At 51.3% G+C, this 24,684-nt stretch overlaps 2 long non-coding RNA genes across 3 annotated transcripts; one reads left to right on the top strand and one right to left on the bottom strand.

Moving 5' to 3' along the window:
- Positions 1-974: 974 nt before the first annotated feature.
- LOC125961131 (uncharacterized) lies at positions 975-6,444 on the bottom strand. The gene is made up of 2 exons (XR_007471473.1): positions 5,733-6,444; positions 975-5,112 (listed from the first exon to the last, which is right to left on the bottom strand). It is a non-coding gene; the product is annotated as an uncharacterized LOC125961131 (long non-coding RNA).
- Positions 5,008-24,684, top strand: LOC125961133 (uncharacterized). Of its 2 annotated transcripts, none has more exons than XR_007471475.1 (3): positions 5,008-5,148; positions 9,059-9,161; positions 23,131-24,684. It is a non-coding gene; the product is annotated as an uncharacterized LOC125961133 (long non-coding RNA). The 2 variants fall into 2 exon arrangements; XR_007471476.1 differs by lacking the exon at positions 5,008-5,148 and adding an exon at positions 6,890-6,981.

Genomic DNA, 24,684 nt, shown 5'->3' with positions numbered 1-24,684 from the left:
TCAGGAGCTGGGGGGAGGCGGGAATGGGGAGTTAGCTTTTAATGGGGACTGAATTTCAGTTTGGGGGGATGAAAAGTTTCTGTGGATGGATGGTGGTGATGGTTGCACAACAATGTAAATATACATAATGCAATAGAACTGTAGACTTACAGATGTTTAAAATGCTAAATTTAATGTTATGGGTTTTTTTTTTACCACAATCGAAAAAAAAGACAAGCACATGAAAAAGTGCTCAAAGTTTTTAGTCATCCGATAGATGCAAAATAAAAGAACAATCTTATACTATTATATACCCACTATTATGGCTAAAATTAAAAAGATTGACACCAAATATTGGCAAGTATGTGGAGCAACTGGAACTTTCATACTCTGAGTGGGAATGTAAAATGGTGCAACCACTTCAGAAAACATTTGGAAGTTTCCTATAAAACTAAACATACACCTGCTCTAACGCCTGATAATTTTAATCCTAGGAATTTACCCACTAAGATTAAAGACATAGTCACAAAAGGACTTATACAAGAATTGTGATAGCAGCTTTATTGATAATAGTAAAAACTGGAAACAGGTCAGGTGTCCATCAACAGAAAAATGGATAAACAAACTGTGTACAGCTGTATAATGGAATACAATTCAGCAATAAAGAGGAACAGACTGCAAATGCACATACAACATAATGGATCTCAAAAATACCGAGTGAAAAAAATTTACACATATATACAGTAAGATTCCATTTATATGATATTCTAGAACAGGCAAAACTAGTCTATGGTATAGAAAAAAATAAGAACAATGGTTGTCTCTGGGAGTGGGATGGATATTGAGAAGTGGCATGAGGGGACTTTTTGGAATTATGGAAATGTCTGTATCTTGATAAAGGATTGGGTTACAAAGGTCAGATTCAGTGACTGTACAATTAAGATTTGTGCATTTCATTTTGTGTACATTTTAATCAAAAGAAAAAATTGCAGGCAAAAAAATAAGATGTCAGAACTTCTGATACCCTCTACATTAAAAAAGTTTTTTTAAAATTTTTAAATGGAAAAAATTTTTTTTTGTATTTTTCATTTTAGGGGGTTTATCTGAATTGCATTGTGGGTAATTTCTTCCAATTGATCTTCCAATTTACTAATTCTCCCTTTAAATTACTTAATCTATTGTTAAACCCTTTTGCTCAGTTTTAAATTTCTGGTATTGAATTTTTAACTTTTAGAAAATTTTAGAAATTATTTTATTTTAAAATTAACTAGATCATATTTTTATAGCTTTCTGCTTCCTATGGATATGCGTTAGCTTGTCTCTTCTTTAAAAGAGCAAGCATAGGTTTTTAATAATATGAATCTAATAATCCTAGTGGATGAAGTCTTGGAGTTTCTTTCTATTACCTATTGTCCCGGTTCATACTCACACTACCTTTTTCCATGTGTACTTGACAGTGTCGCGTTCACTGTCTTTGAAGAATTATTTCTGGGACACTTGGAAACCCAGAATAAAGGTGACTCTCTCAAGAAAGGACTTGTATTTGCTTCTGCCAGGGATCTCCTGGGATACCACTAATCTGAAATGATGGTAAACTAAATCCACCGCCTGAGGTCTCCTGGTCCCCCCAGATGAGGTGGGCTGCGAATGCATGTGAGAACTCAGCCTGAGTTTACAATTTCCCAGGAATCTGCACCCCACGCCACTACCACACACTTGGTACCAGGGCCACTCGCCTGTCTGATCCTCAAGTGTCGGTGTGGGGCAGGGCTTACCCCTGGCTCACTCCTTCACGCTTCCCCGTGGTGTAAACCCGTGTCCCAGCTTCACGAGGGAGGCATCAAGCTTTGCAAAGCTGTTAAACCCCAAGAGCAAGGTAAGTGAGATAAACAAACACTCTCAGGGCAAGAGCTGTTTCTAGAATCACTGTCCTGCTGGTGATTCCTTACTATCTTGTCAACTCTTCGGTCTTGTAAGATGTTCAAAATACTTGATGTGGCTTTTTAGTTGTTTTCCACAGGAATGTTGTTCCAAGAACTCAGCCTGTCATATTCCCTAAAAATAGAACTCAACACCTTTCACGGTGCAGGCCTGGCTTTAGCCACCCTTGAAACACAGCTCAAATCTCACACATGGGCTTAAGGAATTTTGCCCCAAATTCTGTTGCCTTATTTTAAATCTGTTACATTTTCCCTGGGCCTAAAAATACACTGGGTCTGAAAATTCCCCAGGATAACAGGGCACCAGCTGGGAGACAGAGCTGCCTGGAGCCCTTCAGCCCAATGTTAATGTGCCCTGTGTCAGCAGGGACCCATTGGACCAGGGAAAAAATGAAGGGCAAAAGGACAAAGCAACTCGGTCAAAGTGATAAATTACCACGATGCTTTCTGTATGGGGGGTGATAGGTGATTTTTTCTGCCTTTTTTATACTTCATTATTCTTTTCAACTTTATTATTTTCAAGATATAAGTGTTATGTTAATATTAAAAATACTTAAGCGAAAAATGAAAAAATAAATAAACAGAGAAGAAAAGGCCCCTCTAGGCCCTCAGCCCTGAATGGTACTTCCAGCAGCAGAGATGAGTTTGGGCAGATCCATTTGCAGCCACGCCGGTGGCGGGAGGTGGGGCCATGGAGGCGGGGGTCGGAGAACGGCTGTGTCAAGCGTGACCCCAAGGTGGCCCCCGCTGAAAGGACTAAACTGCTCCTGTCATTTCTCCCATCTGAGCTCCACAGGCATCCTGAGTGAGCTGGGCAGATGGCACTGGGGAGAGCATCTCTGGGTTCCAGCCCTGGCTCCGCGGAGGACGTTGGTTTCCATAGGTAACAGGAGGGGGAAGCTCTGCTCTAGGTGGTCCCCGTTCCTCTGACAGTCTGTGATCACACCCCCCCCCACTTCTCTTGCTCAGGATCCCTGGGAGAGGAAGGGGGGGCTGTTGTGAAGCCCCTCAGGATGCAGGACAAGGGGATGAGCAAAGGGGAGACTCCAGTGCTATAAAGAGTTTCTCCACATCCAGGTGCCCTTTGAAGTTCTGAGAAGGCTCTGTTTACCCTTTACCCTTCCTAAGCCAGAGTGCCCACAGTTCTGCCTCCCCTCCCCCTCCCGCCCAGTCCACTCACGCATTTACCGAGTGTCTCTTCTATTGCAGGCACAAGAGGCACTACATGGAATAACTACACTGCACTTGAACTTCTCCAGTAAATGCTTAAAAAGGATGCCTACTATGCTTACCCTCTGTCTTTGGAAGGTTCTCTGGAATCTAGGTTTTCCTCTGAGTTTCGTCTCCGGCCTCTAGCGCTGGTGCAGGGCAGGCCGGTGGAGAACCAGGCTCCAGGAGGCCGGCGTGCTGGGATCACCAGGGACGCCCAGAGCCTCCCTTGGGAGACGCTGTGTAGTGATTTCTTCCTACGCTGCCCTGGCGGTGGAGGCCAGGAATTTGAAAGCTGGGGATCTCAGCACCTCTGAAATTACAGGGCATCTCTCACTGACATGAGAGCGAGCGCAGTGGTCCAGCCTGGACAGGGTGGAGCCCACACAAGCAGCCCTTCCTCAAGCCTCTGCTCCCCTGCGCACTTCCCTTGCTGCACCGCAGTCCCAGCCCTGCACCGGGTGGTCATATTTTTTCCAAAGGGCAATCCAGGCAATTTGAAGCAAACAGATTTGTTCCCAGCCACACGAGAACACAGGGTTGTGGTTCACAGCCAGCGAGATGTCCTTTTTCTCCGCCGTCTTCCTGGTTATCCAAGGTGCAGGTGTGGGGCCAACCTTCCCTCAGCTGGAGAAGCCAAGACATCCAACATCTAGTCTTGATTATTCTTTTTTTAAAAAAATATTTATTTATTTATTTGGTTGCACCGGGTCTTAGTTGCGGCTCGCGGGCTCCTTAATCACGGCATGTGAACTCAGTTGAGGCATGCATGTGGGATCTATTTCCCTGACCAGGGATCGAACCTGGGCCTCCTGCGTTGGGAGTGTGTAGGTTTTTTTTTTTGGCTGTGTTGGGTCTTCGTTGCTGTGCGCAGGCTTTCTCTAGTTGCAGCGAGCGGGGGCTACTCTTCGTTGCGGTGCACCGGCTTCTCATTGCGGTGGCTTCTCTTGTTGCGGAGCACGGGCTCTAGGGCGCAGGCTGCAGTAGTTGTGGCTTGCGGGCTCCAGAGCACTGGCTCAGTAGTTGTGGCACACGGGCTTAGTTGCTCCGTGGCATGTGGGATCTTCCTGGACCAGGGATCAAGCCCATGCCTCCTGCGTTGGCAGGTGGCTTCTTAACCACTGCACCACCAGGGAAGTCCCTAGTCTTGATCATCCTTTAGCTCATTTTCCAAAAGCACCCAGAACTCTGTCACTCCACTCTTGCCCTGCTCGTTGACACACCTGCAGCTATAAGTTTGCTGATTTACTCAACAAACTTTTACTGGGCACCTACTATGTGCAGGCACCGTGCTGGGAGACAAGGAGGCCAGCCGAAGAGTCCAGGTCTCAGCCTCAGGGAGCCCTCAGTGCAGAGTGGGAAACAGAATTCATCAAACAACAATGCAAGCCTGTCCATTTAGCATGGGCTGCAAGAGAGCCGTGCGGTGTGACAGTATAGAAGAAGCCAAGGGGGTGGGCTCCTGAGCCAGGGCAGTAGAGGTACTTTGAGGGTGAGTAGGCAGCAGCAGGTGAAGTGGGGAGGCTGGAGGTTCATGGCCTGTGGAAAGGTGGGTGTGACGGGGTGGGGATGGGGGAGGCTGGTGGGCAGAGAGGATGCAGGGGGAGGCAGACCCAGCCTGAAGACCCTCCACCGCTGACTGTATATTTTTTCTTTATTCTAAGAGCGGCGGAAAGCCATGGAACTGTTCTAAGCAGAGAGAGAGAGGGAAGCTGCCTTGCTGGGGCAGGAGGGGGTTCCAGCACGCCTCTCGGGTCTCTGACTCACCTGCGGATGCTCACTGAAATGGGCACCCGGAGCTTGGGACTGCGGCTGGTGTGGCAACCAGGCAGATCGGTGGTCCCAGGCAGGAGGGCGGCAGGGCAGTCCTGGCCCTGAGGGGGTGCACCCTGGGCTCTGAGGCGGTAGTGTGACATGGGCTGCAGCCTCTCACTTCCTCTCATTCCATTCCCACCTTGGAACTGGCCGGGTACTGGAATGTTCTCTATAGAAAATCCAGAAAGACCACAGGAGAATGAAGGTTTGTGCTATTTCCCTCCCGTCTAAGGGGAAGGGCTGGGGAGGGGGAGGGGAGGCAGGGAAGGGAGGGGGAGGGGGGAGGGGGAGGGAGGGGGAGGGGAGGCAGGGAAGGGAGGGGGAGGGGAGGGGAGGGAGGGGAGGGAGGAGGGGGAGGGGAGGGAGGAGGGGGAGGGGAGGGAGGAGGGGGAGGGGAGGGAGGGGAGGAGAGGAAGGGGAGGGAGGGGAGGGAGGGGAGGGAGGGGAGGGAGGGGAGGGAGGAGGGGGAGGGGAGGGAGGGGAGGAGAGGAAGGGGAGGGAGGGGAGGGAGGGGAGGGAGGAGGGGGAGGGAGGGAGGGGAGGGGCGGGGGGAGGGGAGAGGAGGGGAGGGGAGGGGAGGCCAGGGAAGAGGGGAGGGGAGGGGAGGGGAGGGAGGAGGGTGAGGGGAGGGGAGGGAGGAGGGGAGGGGAGAGGAGGAGGGGAGGAGAGGGGAGAGGAGGAGGGGATGGGGAGGGGGAGGGGAAGGGAGGAGAGGGGGAGGGGACGAGCCGCAGCTGTCTGCCGGCCTTCCGTCACACGGGGAGTCGGGTGCCGGCCCCCACCGCCTACCTCTATTTTTACATCAGCGCCGCTGGCAGCTGGCTGGTTGAATCGGCCTCCCAGCGGCGGAGGGACTCTGGCGGCGGGCGAGGGCCGGGGAAGCACGTAGTCGTCTCAGCAGCAATTATGAAGCGAACCGTCTCTCTTGCGAGGAGATCTTCGCTTTTCCCCTGAGCTGCTGTGCCCTGGGCGCGACAGCTGCCAGGCGGTCAGGGCTCTGGGGACGGAGCCGGGAGTCAGCAGGACAACAGCCTGGGCTGGGCAGCGAGCGCAAGGCGTGGGTGGCTGCGGGGCGGCTGGAAGCTGTGCTAATAGGCACTGAAACGCGCCATCCCGCGGCGCGATGGGCCCAGCGACACGCGACCGGGCGGGTGACAGACGCTCAGAACCCCGGGCCGGAGCCTGGGCGGGGCAGTCAGATGCCGGAGGAGCCGCCTTCTTCCCGGCGGCGCCGCGTCCGGCAAACCCTCGGCGTCTCTGAGCCTAATTCCCACCTGTGCGAGGGGGTAGCGAGCCCAGCCCTGCGGGGCTGGAGGAGCTCAGGCGCTCGGGACTGGTGTCCGCAGTGCCGAGAGCGGGGCTACTTCTTCCTCTCGCTGTGTCTGGAGGGGAGCTCGGCATACACCCCCTCCCTTGGTCTGTGACGGGTTCAGGAGCCTTCCTGAGGTCACCGGCAGGGGTCAGGTGCTCTGCCACGAGCCTTTGGGCCCCTCTGGGTCTCAGCCCGCATGTAAAACAAGATCATCTCCAAGAGAACATCGCTCCTCTGAGCTGCGGCTGTACCTTCAACCACCTGGTGGTTTGGGGCGTGGAATCAGAGGCTAATGTTGGGTCCCGGCTCCTGAATTCACCTTATTTGCACCACAGGGTGAATGTTGACTGTGTCCATCCTGGGGATTTAGATTCGCAGAAGAGGGAGTCAGGGGATGGGCTGGGAGCAGCACACCCTTCTTGCCTGCTGTGAGGGGTGGGCTGCTGCTCCATGAGTCTCTCTGGTCTGTCCTCTGACATTCTGAGCCAGAGCCTGGTGGCCCAGGGCCCAGGCCTGCCTGTGCTCTCAGGCTGGGGCGGGCCAGGCTGAGCCTGACCCCATGCAGCTCAGAGCCCCGAGGGTCACGCCCCGACCACTGGCACAGCCTCTCCTTCTGGGGACTCCGGAGCAGGCAGCTGTCTTCCCCTTCACACACTCCACCTGACCCTAGAAGGAAGCAGAGGGACATGGACAAGTGGCCAGTGTGGTTTTCCCCTTTCTCCCTGGGTGAGTAAGCTCAGCGTTACTCTCAAAGTCAAGAGCAGCCGTGGTGGGCCCCGAGGGGGAGGCAAGGGTGTCCAGACCCTGTGAGGGACGCACATGGGGCGGCCCAGGCGGATGCACAGGCGTCCTCTCCGCCCTGCTCTGCATCCCCCCTCCCCACGTCTCTGAGCACCAGGCGCCCAGCTCCCCTCACACTGTGTGTCCATCTTCCTGTCGGGTATCTGGAATGCTTGGCCTGTCTGTGGACCTGGGCAGTGGGCAAGGCGTGGCCCCAGGGGAAAGGCAGCGGGCCTTGAGCTGCTGGGACCCTCTCCCAGGGCTTCAAGTGTCAGGTCTGGGTCCCGTTAATCTCAGATGCTCCTTGAGGGCGGTGCCCAAGCTCCCCAATAAAGTGGCCACCAAAGCCACGTCGTTCCTCCCACGGGGGCTAGCTTGGTGGGGCCGCTGGTCCAGCAGCGAGTCTCTGCCTGTTGTGATCTAGGGTCAGGGGTCTCCCCACCGTGCCCTGTGCCAAGGAGCAGCTGGCCCCAGAGGAAGCTAGAAGTTTTCCCATTTTGCAGATTGGAAAGACAAGGCTGAGAGGTGATTATAAAGTCCCAGGCTGCTGTTGCGTCAGGAAGCTGGATGTTTCTCCGGAGTCCCGGGATGCCCGGGGCAATGACATGGGGGGGATGGTGGGCCAGCCCTTGGCAGCCCTGGAAACACAGAGTCAGTCTCCTTCCTGGGGAAAGACCAAGGGGGCACGACCCTCCCCCATCCCCTCGGTCAGAATCCGCCTTGAGGACAAAGCCCGCCACCACCCTTCTCAGGTGTTTTATTTTTCTCTCTTCTAAGTGGCCTCCCCTCGCGCTATGCACCTGGTTTGCCATCTCACAGGTTCATTATCGTCCAGACTGAGCTCCCAGCGCTGGGTCTGGACTGCAGCCTGGGGACAGGAAGAAGGGAGTGGGGGGAGAGCAGCCTTCCTGGGCTGGTCTCACAGTGACAGCTGAGCCGCATGCCTGCCATTCCCCCCAGCGCGCTCATTCTCTGGATATAGGGGCTGCTGGCACAGCCAGGGCCCTGGCTCCGGGGCTGGACACGCTGCTGCTTTAGGGCAAGGCCAGCGGCCGGGCTGGGGCGTCAGCTTTCCCCCTGTCCTTGCATGGTCAGGGCCCACAGCCTGCATTCTGATTTGTGTGTATTATTAGGTCCCAGGACTCCTGCAGCCCTGGGAGAGCCTCAGAGGGTGGGCCCCAAGCCAGTCTGTGAAGGGAACTTGCTCCTGAACTTGAACTGTGTTTGGGGGTCCTCTGGCCTGCTTAAGATGGCAGGCCCGCCAGCTCCTGCTGGTAAAATGGAAAGGTGCCTCAGTGCCTCTCCTTGTTGTCCCTCCAACTGCCCTTGAGCCCACGGTGCTTGGCAGTCCCCTCCTGCACCTTCCCTCACCCCCGACCCCGGGGCTCCTTTCTGTTCTATAACCTAGTTCATGGCTGACGGAGCTTCGCTGCTTTCTTCCCTGGTGACATGGGGGAGTGTTTACTAGGGCGGTTAAGGCCACGATTCTACAAGGAGGGTTAATTCTGGGAATTGGGACCACACTGCCCTGGAGGTGAGGGGGCGTCCCCGTCCAGGGCACAGAGCCCCCCGACCCCCAGGCAGGAGGAATGCCCAGACACTATTTGACGATGACTGTGAACGGGGAGAGGCTGTGCAACTTTGCCACCGAGGGGACAGGAGTGACAGGCCCCTCACTCTCTGCCTTTGGCGCCTGCCCTCCACCTTGGGGGCTCAGAGCCAAGGCCAGGCCTAGTGAGCAGGTCTGGTTTGATTGGACTATTATTATTATGAATTAATCTTTTTTACATGTAAAGAACTTCATTAACCTTTGTTTCAAACGTTATTCCCAGGCCTTTTCAGCTTACTGAGCTGCAGAGAATGAATTGTTTAAGCAAAGGCTGAAAAGAGATGCAGTGTCCGGGGGGCTTGGGCTTAAAATTCTCAGAGGTCTGATTTTATCACATCCACGAACAAAATGTTTAAAAGCGGCCATAACAGACTGGCAGCTCCTAGTAACGTCTTCAAGTTTTCTCTTCTTCAGACGTTGACTCCATTCAGTTTGCCTGGTTCTTAGAAGCCTCATGAGAACTCTCAGCGGGCTCTGGACCCTCACCATCACTCCTGACCCTGGTTGGAGCGCACAGGTGAGGGGCTGATGCCGGGAGGCCGGGCCTGCGGCAGGAGCTGCAGGAGAAGCCAGGCCAAGTGGAGGGCACCACACCCTGACCCCTTGCCCGGCCCCTCGGCCAGACCCCCTTCCCAGTGGGCGCCTCAGCGTAAGGGCTGCAGCCTTTCTTCCCAGGGAGCTCCTCCCAGGCGGGCAGCCTGGCAGGCCGATCTCACCTGTGCTCTCACAGCCCTGGGTGCCCCACCTCCTGGGGACAGAGGTCCTACCTCGCACTGGGGACCCTCCTCTGCAGAGGTGGGCACAGCCCCCAGGGCATCTGAGCTCTCCCCACTCGCTCCCGGGGACAGTCCCTCATGACTCAGTGCCTCGGGGCCTCATCTTCCGCATCTGTAAACAAGGGGCGTCGCGGTCACCGCCAGGGGCTCTCTCTGCCCCAGCCCTGAAGTCCTGCCCGTGCTGCCATTCCAAGAGCAGGACGTGGTGGGCTCCTGAAGGCCCTCTTGGCTGTGGCAGTGCTGGCGGACCCTCCACCCTCGGGGAGGAGCTCTGGCCCCCCGGCTTGCAGCGCCCAGGCCGTGGACCTTCTTGTGTCCTCTGCCCTCTGCCTGCCGGCTGCGGCCACAACGGTCACCACTGGGGTCACCACTGTGTCAGAGGGAGAAGTTGATATTTCTGCTGCCCTGAGAACAGTGTCCTGAATGGGGTAAGCGCAATATATGTGTTTGTTGAATGCATTAAGGATGTATTATTTAAGACCGCAATTAGAGATTTTTCAGAAATATACTTTTATTTTGGAAAGTTTTTAGGTTTGCAGAGTTGCCATGGGAGCACGTAGACTCCCACACATCACACCCCCAGTTGCCCCACTGGTAGCCCTTCTGTTAACTGGGAGAGTTGTCACTCTTGGGAACCAGCCTTGGCGCGGTGCTATTACCTACGCTCCGGGCTTTCTCTGGGTTTCTCCTGTTCTCCCGTTGGTGCCCTGTTTCTGCTCCAGGACCCCATGGATGCCACGTTGCACTGGGCTATCATGTTCGCCTCCTCTGGTCTGTGAGATTCTCAGTCTTATCTTGGTTTTCGTGACTTTGACAGTTTGAGGAGTTCCGGTCCGGTATTTGGTAGAAGGTCCCTCAATTTGGGTTTCCCTGGTGTTTTTCTCATGATCAGACTGGGATTCTGGGTTTTTGGAAAGGATACTAAGAGGCAAAGTGCCCGTCTCCTCATATCACATGAGGGGACCCGCATGACACCCCTGCTGACGTGAGGGCACGTGGCTGAGGGGGTGTCTGGCAGGTTTCTCCAGTCTGAGTGACTATTTCACTTTCCCTACAATATTCTTTGGAGCCCAGGCTTAGAGCTTAAAGGAGGGGGATTGAGCCCCACCCCCTGGAGGAGGGAGTATCTCCGTATACTGTTTGGAATCCCCTGTAAGGTGGAGCTGCCACTTCTCACCCATTTATTTACTTCTTCGATCATAATTTTCATCAGTATGGGTTTATAAATATAGTTGTTTTATACTTTGGGTTATAATCGGGCTATATTATTTATTTTGTTGCTCATATCCTTCTGAATTTGGCAGTAGAAGCTCTTACGGGTCGCCTAAGATAGTAGAAAACATATATTGGTCTCTGCCCCCGGTTCCTGACACAGGGCTCCTGAAACCCTTGTGATTTCCTGGGCGATAGGAGGGTCTTCTGTTCTAATGAGGTGACTCTGCGTGGTTTCTGAGTGAGGGCTGGTCACCAGCAAGACCCAACAGGATGAGAAGCTTGGAATTTCCAGATCCACCTCCCATTGTTTTGGGAAGGAGAAGGACTGAAAGCGGAGTTAATGATGGATCCCGTGAGCCTCCATAAATCCCAGTAGGCTGGGTCTTTAGAGCCCAAGGGGAGGGGCCCACAAGGTGCTGCCTTGGCCACAGGGTCCTGAGAAACGGGGTCTTCACTCCTGCAGGAGGAGCCCAGCCAGGCCCCTGCCCAGCACAAGCCTGCCCGTCTGAAGGTGGCTGAGCTCTGCCTTCACCTTTGGGGACGTCGGCAGTGACCGGCCGCCAGCGACACTACCGGTTTGTCGCCAGCCCCCTCCTCTGTGTGGGCACAGAAAGTTCCCGCAGCTTGGGCCTGAGGTCTCGCTCTTTAAGTCCGGGCAGAGGGCACATCTGAGGGACACGTGGGAAGCTTCCAAATTAAAGGGAAAGGAATCTTGGCTGGAAGCGCCAAGCATCTTAAGAGACGTGACTGTAGCAAAACAGAGAAGTGTCGTAACGCCGCCTTCTGCCTCAGACCTCGTGCAGGGGGAGCCCTGCGGAGGGCTCGCCAGGCCTGGGGCCTCATCAGTGCTGATCGCACAGGGAACTGTGTGCTCTCTGGGGAGAGAAGCAGGATTTAAGTCTGAGGCACGTAAGGCAAGGTAACAGGCATTTATTGGGCACCCACCGTGTACCGAGCACTCTCCTGGCCACTGGGAGAGACAGCAGGGAAGAGGACACGTCTCTCCTGCCCGAAGAGCATCTCTCCTGTCTCCTGAAGAAAGTAAGACGCACAGGAAACCACCCTGTTAATAGGGATGCTGGCCGGTGACACCTCTGTGATTCTGCGAGTTACGACCGGGCTTCCCGCAGACCAAGTCCAAGGCTGCTCTCTCTGCAAGCTCTCAGGGCACCTTCAAAGAGGCACAGCCAGGCACGGAGGGGAGGGCGCATGCCCCAAAGCACTGCCCTGCCCGTGTCAGACAGGCATTTCCTCCAGTAAGAACCTGAGCACCACCCTTTGCCCTTCTGCTCCTGCCTCAAATAGGAGCAGGCCAGGCAACTGGACCTCTTGCCAGTTCCCTTGGAAGCAGAAAAGCCTACAGTGGTGTGGTACAGAGGATAGATAGCCCCCAGAGATGTCCATGTGCTAACCCCCAGAACCTGTGACCCTGGTACCTTATATGTCCAAAGAGATCACAGATGTGACTCAGGTAAGGACCTAGAGACGGGAAGCTTATCCTGGATTATGTGGCTGGGCCCAGTGGAATCACAGGAGTCCTTAGAGGAGGGAGGCAGAGATTCAGAGTCAGGGAAGGAGAAGTGATGGGGCCAGTGATGCAGTTGCAGAAAGGGACCAGGAGACAAGGAATCCAGGCAGCCTCCAAGAAAACGCACTCTCCCCAGGGCCTCCGGAAGGAAGGCAGCCCTGCGGACACTCATTTCAGACATCTGGCCTCCAGAAATGTCAAACAGTAAGTTTGTACTGTTTAAACCACTAGGTTTGGGTTATTTGTTACAGCAGTGGTAGGAAACGAATACAGCTAACTGTCTTATGAAAAATGGCCCTTTCTAGGGCTAACTTCCCTCTTGACCTGGACCACAGGTTGTACAGAAGCGATGGAGACCATGTTGCAAAGGGGGATGATTTCTTTGGGGTCTGTATTAGGTACTTGACATTGACGTTTATGTTGGGCTCCCACCACCTCCACATCAAAAGCACATTTTTATATGCATCCACCTTACTCGGGTGGCAGCAAACTTGCCTTCCGTTCTCTGCAGTTCTTGCTGACTTCTCTTTGGACGGCAGCAATTAGGTGCCTTTGCTATTTCGAGCCTCTTCATTTCCTGATATCAGCATGACCACAATACCCCACAGACAGACCCTCTGCCACCCGAGGATTTATTTTCGCACGTTGCTTTTCCCTTCTACGTGACAAAGTGTCTCAAGGGAAAGGCAGCTTCGCGGAGCTGGGCACACAGAACGGTGGGCGACATTTCTGTGCACACGTGTCTGTGAGGACGTGGGTGCCATGTTCTCTAAACCTCTCCAGAAATAGACGAACTAAAACTTCCACGAGATTGAGGAAGGCTTAAAGCAACAACCCCACTCTAGTCTCTGTGTCTAGTCTCTAGTAGCTGAACCCTCCATAAATGGAGGTCCCCGGTCACGTCACAGATGCCCACATGGAAACCAGCAAAGCGCGCGTCCCGCGCCCTGCCATTCACGACGGCGCTCAGGAAGCAGCACCCGCGCGTCATACAGCATCTTAAACCTACTCTCATTTTACAATTGAGAGCTGCTTCTTTGCCTCCGAGACTTGAGATATGGCAAGTCTGGGCTGTCTAGGTGCTGCGCTCCTTGCCTAGTGTGGTGGTGAGGCAGGTATTTGTCGATGCGTCACGTGCCTCACCCTGGAGCCTATAACTCAACGCGGATTAGCTTGCGTCGTGTATACTTCTTGACTGATGGATGCTCAAGTGATTTTCAACAGCAGCGCCAAGACTACTGGATATCCACATGCAAGAGAATGAAGTTGGACCCCTACCTTATACCAACACAAAATTAACTCAAAATCAATCATAAATCTAAATGCAAAAGTCAGAATTATAAAAATCTTAGAAGAAACATGGCAATCGATCTTTGTGTCCTTGGAATAGGTGATAGTTTCTTAGATATGATACCAAAGGCACAAGTCACAAAAGAAATAGGTAAATTAGACTTCGTCAAAATTAAAGACGTTTTTCCAAGTTCTGTGTCTTCTTTTTTTAAAAATTGAGATATAATTGACATATAACATTGTATTCATTTCAGGTGTACAACATACTGTTTTGATACTGTATATATTACAGAATGATCACCACAAAAGTCTAGTTAACATCCATCACCACACACATTTATAATTTTTATAATCAAGTAAGTGATTTCTGTGACTGGAAGAAAATGAGGACTCAAAGTAGGTAGGTGCCAACTGCAAGCTGCCAGGGGGAAAAAAAGAAGAAATGAATAAAAAAGTGAAAGGAAGGGGAGGGGAGATGTGTGGGGACAGCAGACCCTGGGGAGCATCAGTTTTTCCTTTAGAAATTTGATGGGGAAGAAAAGGCCTTGGTTGTTGACTTCATTTCCTTTTCTTTGTTCACTAGTGAATTGAAGTTTGTTTTTGTGAAGCGTGTGGGGCATATGCTCACTGGGCAAACTTGGCCTTTTGTGACGGGCCTGTTGCATCCTCTGTGGAAAAGCACATCCGATTTTCCGATTAGTTTGTAAGGACTCTACACTCCAGCTTCTGGGCAGGTTTACAAGTTGGGAGCATATTTTGCGGCTCCTCAATTTGAGAAGCTGTGGTGGATTTGCAGGTATTTACACATTCTCAGCGTGTGTCACACATCTATGGCTGGAGTCTGGTTTTGAATTTCATGCGCGAGAAAAACTCATGTCACTGGGGATGATAAATTTCCTTCCCTCTAGAGTCTGGTAGAGCGGGGCTGAGAGTGCTTTGTGGGCCCGGAGAGGTCTGTGACACCCTTGCTCGTGGGTGAGGGAAGAGGAATGGCAGACAATCATGGCGTGACAGGGAGAATAATGATGCGGACTTTAGATAGTGGGACAGAAGCCTCCTGACTTGCAGCGAGATCTTGGCAAGAGCTGGAATTTCTGCTGGAGAGGGTGTGGAGAAAAGGGAACCCTCCTACACTGTTGGCAGGAATGTAAATTTGTGCAGCCACTGTGCAAAACAGTATGGAGCTTCCTTAAAAAACTAAAAGTAGAGTTACCATATGATCCAGCAATCCCACTCCTGGGCATATATCCGGAGAAAACTATAATTCAAAGAGATACATGCACTCCAATGTACATTGCAGCACTATTTACAATAGCCAGGGCATGGAAGCAACCTAGATGTCCATCGACAGATGAATGGATACAGAAGATGTGGTACATATATACAATGGAATATTACTCAGCCATAAAAAAGAATGAAATAATGCCATTTGCAGCAACATGGATGGACCTAGAGATTGTCATATTGAGTGAAGTAAGTCAGACAGAGAGGGACAAATATCGTGTAGGATGTCACTTATATGTGGAATCTAAAAAAAGTGGTACAAATGAACTTATTTACAAAACAGACATAGAGTTACAGATGTAGAAAACAATCTTGTGATTAGCAAGAGGGAAAGGGGGGAAGGGATAAATTGGGAGATTGGGGTTGACACATACACACTACTATATATAAAATTGATAACTAATAAGGACCTACTGTACAGCACGGGGAACTCAATATTCTGTAATGACTATATGGGAAAAGAACCTAAAAAAGAGTGGATATGTGTGTATGTATACTTTGCTGTACAGCAGAGGCTAACACAACATTGTAAATCAACCATACTCCAGTAAAAATTAATTAAAAAAAAAACTATGTGCCAAAAAGAACAGAAAACCAAAACTCTGAGCTTAGAAGTCAAAGCCAAGGATACTCGGCCTCTCCTGATGCAACAAACGGCAGCCTCTTTAATGATGGAAGAGTCAGAGGATAGAGAGGAGGTACGGAGAATAATGACATTTCAAAATATTCTGCCTCATCAACATCAACAGATGTAATGATTCATGTGTCTCAGAGCATATTCAGGGAATAAGCAAAAAGAGGAAAGAAACAGAATTAAGCAACCTTGGCCCTACTTTGGCTCCTAACTTCTTCAATGTGACATGACACTTGTCATGTTTGTTTAGGCCACTTTTCCTCACGGTGCTAGGAACTTCTTGATCACTCTTAAGAGTGATACTGATTTTGATTACATCTTTGAAGATTACATCTTTGATTACATCTTTGTAATTTTGATTACAACTGATGATACCGTAATAAGGAGAAAAACGGATCAAAACGTAAACAAATGATTCATCGTGTGGAAACCGGCAATTGATCCAGCTCTGTTACCACTGTGTGTGCAGCGCATTTCCCACAGTCAGGGAGAAAAAACACTTTGTACCTTCATACAAAATAAAAATAATACGGCCACTCTATCTAGTTTTGGTCTCACCAAAGAACAAAATCTCGAGCATTTCCTGTAAGCCTGGACTCTCAGCAGGGACCACGTCATCCTGGATCTGGGGTTAATGTCTGAGACAGTAACACAACATCAGGGCGTGAGGAGCTGATCCTCTCCCACCATGAACAGACAGATGTAAACATGCAATCTTGTGGGGTTTTATAACATGAGATACTTGTTGGATTTTTTATTGGATGAGCTGGTCTTACTGAAGTCTGGCTCCCTTGCCCTTTTTGCAAATAAAAAAATTTTTTTCATCCTGAAATACTTCTTGCCTCTGAAGCTTCCCTTGACAGACTCAATGAATTTGATCTCACAGTTTTGAAAAGCCATACATGTGGCTCTTTGTAGAGCCATGTGGAACATCTAAGGGGCCCCAGAGCCCCAGTGCCCGCTTTCCCATGGCTCCATCCCAGGGCTGGCACCCTCCTTCACGGTGAAACTGGCATCAAGGCTCAAGGGACAGCAACGGCCTCACTGGAAGCCTGGAAACTCCACGGGGCTGCCTCTCTCAGCCCACTGTGTAATCCATGCAACTGACAGCGCTCAGCTTCATCTCCTTGAGAAAGTGTTAGCCCTGGGGCTGCAGGTGGGCAAGATGTTGCTGGAGGAGTTTGGTGACCTTTGAACCCAGTCCCCATCACCTAGGGCCATTTGTAGGCATCCATGTATTTGGAAAGAAACATGGAGATGCATATGGCCTGATCCCTGGACCAGCCACAACGCGTCTGAAACCACCTCTGCCCTGCAAATCCAGGGCTGTGCTCGCCCCAACTGTGTGTCTGCTTTCCATCGGGGCTCCTGGACCCGGGAGGCTGCCCTCACTAGAGGAAGCTCTGCAGGCGGCATGTCAGCTCTGACGGAGGGAGGGCCGCCCCATCAGTGTGTCTCTAGCTCAATGTAAAAGCTCCAGGGTTCTAAGGGTCCCCATGGTCCTGTGGCAGCTGCCTGTGTCACGCCTGCGTTACACGGTAACTGAAGCCTTCTTACCATAGCAGGGGGTCGCTAGCAGAGCACCTGTCCCGTCCCTGCTGTTCGGCCTCAGTGAGAGGAGCTGAGCGCTGACATCCCCCGCGTGGACCTTTCCGTGGGGAGAAGGAGAACGGCTGCGCGCAGACCTGGCGGAAGTGCTGCGCGCGCCGCGCAGGCGCAGAACGGGTGCTGAGACTGGCGGGTGCTTTCTGGCAGCCGTCTGTCCGCACCCTTCTGTCCTCCTGGGGACTGGCCCTCGATGCTGCCCTGCACTGTCAATCACATTGTGGTGCACCCCCCACCCCAGCCCGCCAAATCGGAACCGGGCACCTGACCCAGGATCAGCTGGAAGCAGCATTAGGTCCTGGATGAGTCCGTGATCCAAATGGTCCAGTCGTCGCCCAGATTGGTCTGTGGAGTGCAGAGACGGGGGCTGCTTCTGCGGGGCCGGGGCGTGCCACATGGGGGGGGGGGGTGCTGTGCGGCCAGGACCCCGCCCGGGGAGGGAGCTGGGAGACAGAGAGACAGATGGAGGCGCTCGGATCGGGTCTGAGGACCCAGTCATGCCCGCATCCATTCCCATTGCTTGAATAATGGGAATTTACTTCCTTCCCACCTTTGTTTGGCTTCAGCTAGTTTGATTTGGGCTTCTGTCATTTTCAACTAAAACAGTCCCAGCTGTCCCTTGTACCCAGGCAACTACCTAGTGGTTAAAGGCACAGATGCCCGGGTTCTGATGCTGGTTCCCTCTCCAAGTGCAGGACTCTGACGCCCCAGCCTGTTTCCTCAGGTGCGAGGTGGCCCCGGTCGCTGTTAAAGAGCCTGTTGGTCATGCCCAGGTGATAACGGGTAAGAAAGCTTCCAACACCTGCCAATCATTATGACTGGGTCCTTTCAAGACCTCCAACTGTTAGGTGCTCCAAAGAAGAGCTTTCCTTTGGAAAGAATGTTTTTATTTTTGAGGCAGTTTTAAGTGTAACTGGATTAACCCGAAGACCTCTACTTGCTTGTTATAGGGAAATGTATCCAGAGGAAAGGAACACATTCCCATTTCTCCAGAGAGCTCTTCAAGAAAGGAAATCCTCCTTTACCCCAAACATTCTGCTAAATCCCAAGGCAGAGGTGTTTTAATTAAGTGTGTAATAAATACCTATCGTGGCCAGGACACTAGTAGGTCATGTTCCTCTTTCAGCTGCAGAGCCTCTTTTAAGAGCTGCAGGGCATTGTTTTGTAGAGTTCTGATTGCTTTTTGTGAAATCGCTGTAGGCTTTCATTCACATAGTGATTTGTATGCAAATCCTTGCAGGAGGCTGAAATGCTGTTTGTTCTTTTATTGGTTTTTTTTGTTTGGTTTTGTACACCTTCTTGTTCCAGAAAAGGTTTATGATAATTTATACAAGATTATAAAAGATAAAATAAAAACAAATAAGTGAAGAAATTGGACTATGGAGGGTGGAAAGCTAAGACAAATCTAGGAGTAAGATTTATAGGCAGGTATAAATAAACCATAAATTTAATTCTGAGCTTAGTAGCAGTTTACACAGAGAGGGAAATACAAGCAGGTATATGTTTGTGTTAATCATGCCTTTTTTTTTAAACATCCTTATTGGAGTATAATTGCTTTACGATGTAATCATGCCTTTTTATTCTGAGGCTTTGACATCTTGGGGTCTTGATGACCTTGTGAAGACCCTCCCCCCCTCCCCTACAAGGGCTGGCTAATTCCTGGAGATAGTACACAACTGGCCTTCAAGCACCTTCCAAGTGCAAACCAACCAATGCCACACCCCAGCTACCTCCTCTATGAGTCTCTCACTCTGGGCCACATCCCCCTGCCCTAATCACCCAGGGCCAGGTAGCAGACACCTAGGGACAGCTCCTATGCCCCAAAGCCCACTGAGATTACTCAAACTCAATTACTCAAAATCAAGTTAGCCAATATTGCACCTGCTTCCCCTGCCGCTTCTTGCCCTGCTTGCAGAAACCACAATAAAGGCTGCTGGCTGAATTTTCCCCACTCCCTCTGCCTTCTGGCTGACCCTGGTACTTCCCTGTACGGTCGTGCCTCTTATTTCTAGGGACTTGTGGATATACAAAAATTTTTCCTTCGTGACAGATATTTCCATGTCTGCGTGTCTTACCGTACCTGAGTAAAACGAATCCCTGGCACATTCTAGGGTAGTGCTTCATGACATCCAAGGAGAAAAGCCAGTTGCTCAGAAGCACAATTATTCATAAAAGTGAGGCCAGAGGTAATTATCTCCCGTGAGTCCTCTTAAAGAGGACGTTGTGCCATGGTGTAAACGAAGCCTCAATGGCAAATGCACAGCAGAAGGCCTCGGTATCAGTTAGGACACTTGCAGCAGCGAGTGATAGAAAACTGACTGAAAGAGGAATAGACACCAAAAGCTCAGAGGTAGGGCGGTTCCACAGAACTTACGGCTCCAGGAGAGCTTGGTTTCTTTGTGATTCTTTGGGTTTTTTGTTTTTTGTTTTTTTTTTTGCTTCCCCACTGAACACTTTCTGAGACACAGTAGATCTGTTTATCTTAATGTAGTAAGAAAAAAAAAATATATATATATATATATATATTTTTTTTTTTTTTTTGCGGTACGCGGGCCTCTCACTGTTGTGGCCTCTCCCACTGCGGAGCACAGGCTCTGGACACGCAGGCTCAGCGGCCATGGCTCACGGGTCCAGCTGCTCCGCGGCATGTGGGATCTTCCCGGACCGGGGCACAAACCCGCGTCCCCTACATCGGCAGGGGGACTCTCAACCACTGCGCCACCAGGGAAGCCCATAAGAAAATATTTTGACATATTAACTGATCATTTTTACTTTTGGTATTCCTGTCTACCCCGTGGCCTTTCTTTTTAATATTAGAGGCTAAGTCCAGAGATAAAAAAATGGAGTCAAAATCTTAGCCTTGACTCTAAATAAAATAGGCGTGTGAAAACCATAGCAGAGGTAATGTCTTGAAAACTGAGGATTTCAACGGACAAGACCCTGGCCTTTGGGGGAGGATCAAAAAGATCAGAGTGAAGAGCTGAGTGCATGATGTTTACCTGGAAATGACAACTGGAAGAACACCTACCAGCCCATTCTCTCCACCACAGAGCGAGGGGAGGAAGGCCCTTTCTGGGCTACAGGGAGGAGAGCTTCTCCAAATTTCAGAGGGTAGGATAGTAGGGAAGGCTACTGATGCTGAGGGTCTCCGAGAAGGAACTCTGTGTCAGGCGCGTCCAGGCTGAATGAGCCATGATAATGACCCTTTGATAAGTTGGGAGGACCCCTGAGCACTGGGGTCTGTGCCCTAAGAAATGGCCAGCATGGACCAGGGCTCAGAGCATCATCTAAGCAGGGTCTGTGCGTGGCCAAGGCTATGGTTCTCAGGGTAGATCAGGGAAAGGTCCTGAGACTCCAGGAGGTCCCAGAGGTGCTGAGAGAGCTGGGGGAGCCTCATGGTCCTGGTGAGGGGGTGTAGCTACTTACAGAGCTGGGGATCTGGCATCCAGGACCATAGCAAGGCTGCGGGGGGTGCAGAGGCGTGGGAATAAGGACCCAGAGGGGCCAGGTGGGCAGAGATGGACTGAGGCCAGCACCTTCTTCTCCTCACAGCTGCAGCACTTACCTGGGTCCCCCAGAGCCTTGACCCATCCCTAGGGCAGAGCGGCGGAGAAACATCTGAACTTAAATCCTGAAATGGCTCCATAGTCATTAATAGAGTTTGTCTGGAAATACCAAGATTATTTTTGCTCTTGGGAGAAAATAGGGGCTCAAGACAAAAGTAAACATGATCATGGAAAAATACTGTTTCGTTTTCTCATGGTTGAGCTCACAGATCCTAGCGAAGCTCGGTGTAAGGTATTTTGGTGTTTAGTAAAATAGTTGTTTCATTCCAACTAATACCCAATTATTGGTTATTAGCTGTAGGCAGGACTCAAGTGGGTCTTAAATTTTCTCTTTTATCCTTACAGGAAAATAATTTGCCTATATTTCCTCATTTTTATTAATTTTCTATAGTGAACATTATTGCTGTGGCATTTATTTATTCCGTAAACTACTGGGGACTTCTAGGCACCAAAGGCATCATGCATCAGTTTGGCATGAGAGACAAAATACCAGTGACTTGAATGAGATAGAAAAGTATTTCTCTTTCTTATAAAATCCTGGGAATAGACTGGCTCCACAACTGGCTCCACAACTCCACAAGGTCCTCATGCACTCAGGACTCTTCTCTTGCCGTGTATGGTCTCATTTCACATAGTCACTTCCTGGTCTAACATGGCTGCCCAGGTCCAGTCATCACACCCATATTCTGGCTAGTAGGAAGGAGGAAAACAAAGGACATGCCTAGCTGTCTTCTATGGAAAGCTCCTGGAGGCTGCCATGTGATACTGCTATTTACATGTCCTTGGGCGAATCTTGGTCAAAATGCATTGCTTTAAGAGTGACACAGCAAAGTAATTTTTATTCTGAGTGGCATGTACTCAAAAAAGTGGCAGTTCTATAAAGATGTAAGACAGGGGAATGATTTAAGGGGATAACTAACAATCTCTAACAAGCACTAACAAAATCTCTTGGCATGTTTCATTTATGTCAATTTAGTTCAACAAACACAGATGGAGCATTTATCACAAGCCAGAAACGGGCAAGACAGGTGCTGGCGGGGTCCTCCTCCCTTCAGGCTGCTCTCCCCCTGATGAGGCAACTGTCTTCTCATTCCCTTCTGATCTGATTTGGCTTTGCAGAGACAGATTTCTTTCAACAATATTTTCCGCTAGCAATGTTGCCTAATGCTGAACTTTGAGGGTAAAGAATTGTTTTACTTACCTGCCACTTTCATTCTTTATGAGGAATCACCTAGCCTACAATTACCTCTAGGCTTTGAGTGTGAATCATCAATTGATGCTAAATCTCTTAGACCCAGAATCACAGAATTTTAAAGCTAGAATGGTCTCAGAGAATACGGAGCCCACCCCACTCATACACCCGGGAAGGGATGCAGAGGCTGGCCAGCGCCAGAGGGTGCTCGGGGTTTGTGGTCCTCTCCAGGCCCTCTGCCTAGCCCTCCACAGGGGGAGGGCAGCATCTCGCTAGACCAGCGCGCAGTACAGTCCCAGGCCTCTGTCACATGTCAGCAGGCAGTGCAGAGGGAGGCTGTAATTGATGCTCCATCCTGCTCTTTCATCCCCAGGTCGCTTGTCCCAATTCTGCAGATACACGGTTCTGAGCCCTGCTGGAGGCAAAGCTTGCTCCCTGTCGCCTCTCTCCACCCTCCTCCCCTCTCCTCATCTGAGCCTTCCAGCCACCCACGCCACCGTCCACCCCCTCAGCACTTGTCCATCTGTCTTTCTACCCATCCCTGGGTGCAGGGGGAGGGGGCAGAACTTCCCCGCACCCGGCCCCGGCAGCATGTCCTGAGTAGGTGGGTTGCGTGTAATTTGTTGTCCTAATAGTAAAAAAAAATCTGGTGGTAAGTGATTGAGTGGGTGTATAAAGAGTTAAAATTACCAAGGTCATTCTTACTTGGGCTGAAGTTACAGCCAGGAGGGCTGGGGATTAATTAGCCTGGTCCTGGCACACCTGGAAGCTGAATCAGCATCTCCCCCAGCCCCGCCCTGGTCACACAGCCTCCCGCCTTCGATCGATCATGTCCCCCGCCTGGCCGGCCGGCGCTCCCTGCTGCCCCTTCCCCGCGGTTTCCGTCCTCGGAGCGGAGCGCATCCTCTCCTCGGCCCCTCGCGGGCACCACCTGCGCTTCGCTCGAGCTTTCCGGGCACGCGCGGGAGCCAGGGTGGCCAGCGTTCTCCCCTCCTGTGCGTGAGTAACCCAGAGGTGCAGACAGGGCAGCGGGACAGGTCGGGATAGAAAAAGACTATGGGAGCATGTCACTCCAACGGATGCAAGATGAGTCCCCTTCCAGTCCCACCCTCGGCGAACTGGTCGTCAGATGTCTCCGTGATCCGGATTCATCTGACTCAAGGTCCCAACTGCTTGCCACAGGGCAGGGGTCGCTCAAAGCTGTCAACACTCTGCTTTTGAGCCTTCCTTTAAAGCACTGGGGCGGGGGTGTGCGATGGGGCATAGACGCTGATAAGTGTTGGGGGAAGGGTGTGTCTATTCTCCACAAGGAGGTTGAGAAAGCGTTGCCTGAGACGCAGAAACTCCTTTTTTCCACATGCTTTGTTGTTCTCTGTGTGTGTCTCGTGCATTTCAGAATTCCCCGCAGAGAATCGAACCAGAATGGAAAAAACAAATATTCCGGGCTGAAAAAGAAAGATGCTTCCCGGAAGTTATGATGGCATCGCATCGCGTGGGAGCGCCTTCCTTCTGTGGCCGAGAAAACGGAGGGCTATTAATGGATACAGATTGTGGGTGGCCTATTTCCTTGCAAGTCATCCCAAGTGGAAGGCCTAACTGTGCTCCGTCAAGCTCTTTTCCTCGAATTCATTTGCAAAAAATCGCTTCCAGAGTTTCCCTGCAGAGGAAGAATACACCATATTATTTTAGAGAAGGCCAAACACCGCGCGAGAATTCCTGGTCCTGTAGCCTTGTCTCCCACACCCTCGTGCATCCCTGACTGCAGGCTTGCATCTACTTGGTACTCACTGTCGCTGGCAGGCTGGGGCGGGGGAGGGCGGCCCCCGTTTCCAGGCTCTACCACTCTTTTATTTATTTATTTTTTTTTGGGTACGCGGGCCTCTCACTGTTGTGGCCTCTCCCGTTGCGGAGCACGGGCTCTGGACGCGCAGGCCCAGCGGCCATGGCCCACGGGCCCAGCCACTCCGCAGCATGTGGGATCTTCCCGGACAAGGGCACGAACCCGTGTCCCCTGCATCGACAGGCGGACTCTCAACCACTGCGCCACCAGGGAAGTCCTCTACCACTCTTTTAGAGCACAGATGGAGGAGGGGTGAAGTGTGTTCCTAGGCCCTTCTCCTCAACACTCCTGGTCTAGTGCATTTTGGATGTGACCTCGAGAGACACCTCTGTCCACAAAAATGGCCCCAGGTAGCAGTAGTCAGAGTCCGGGAAGGCCCTAGGGCCAGAGGTCCATTTGGCTACCTTGGAATCTGTCCTTAAGGCCACAGAACAGCCTCAGCTGGGGTCCCGCTGGAGCCTGTACTCGCACTTTTTCTTCTTCTAGTCCCGATTCCCTATCAGGAACCTAGTGTTTAAGGTGGGGGGACAGACGTGGTGAGGCAGAATTAGACTTGGGCAGTGAATCTTCTCTGTAGTCTGAGAAATAAGTGAAGATCTATCTCGGGTCATCTCATCCGAGCTTTAGACTTAACAAGACAGGCTATCCAATGCCACGGGTGGAGGAGATGTTATTCATTGAAAGTTCTCTTAGGGCAAGTTCTCTTAGGTATTTATTTGGAAGCATGTGTCCACAGAATGAAATCCCAAGGGTATAATGAAACCGCAGAAGGGGATTCCCAAACTGATACAAGACCAGAGGTACTTGCTTTGCTTGGTGGCGGAATGGGGATGGCCAGGGAGAGACAGCGGGAAAGGGGCCAGTGAAAAAAATGAGCCCTCTGCAATCTTCAGAAAATACACTTGACTGATGAACTCACCAAACGTTCAGAGGCTGGGGCGGGGAGGGTAATGGGGTCACAGACACTGGGGGCTTCTATTCTGATGGGCCCCAAGATTGATAGTTGGGTTGGGGATGGGTCTCAGCCAAACAAACTTAGACCTCAGGGTGGAAGGGGATGCCCGTGGACGTGTGTGTTCCATCACAAATAAACGAGCGAGTTTGGAATGA

Source organism: Orcinus orca, chromosome 14 (assembly GCF_937001465.1).
Source record: "Orcinus orca chromosome 14, mOrcOrc1.1, whole genome shotgun sequence".
Lineage (NCBI taxonomy): Eukaryota > Metazoa > Chordata > Mammalia > Artiodactyla > Delphinidae > Orcinus > Orcinus orca.
Note: the sequence above shows the minus strand (reverse complement) of the source record. Positions and strands in the feature narration are given on the sequence as shown.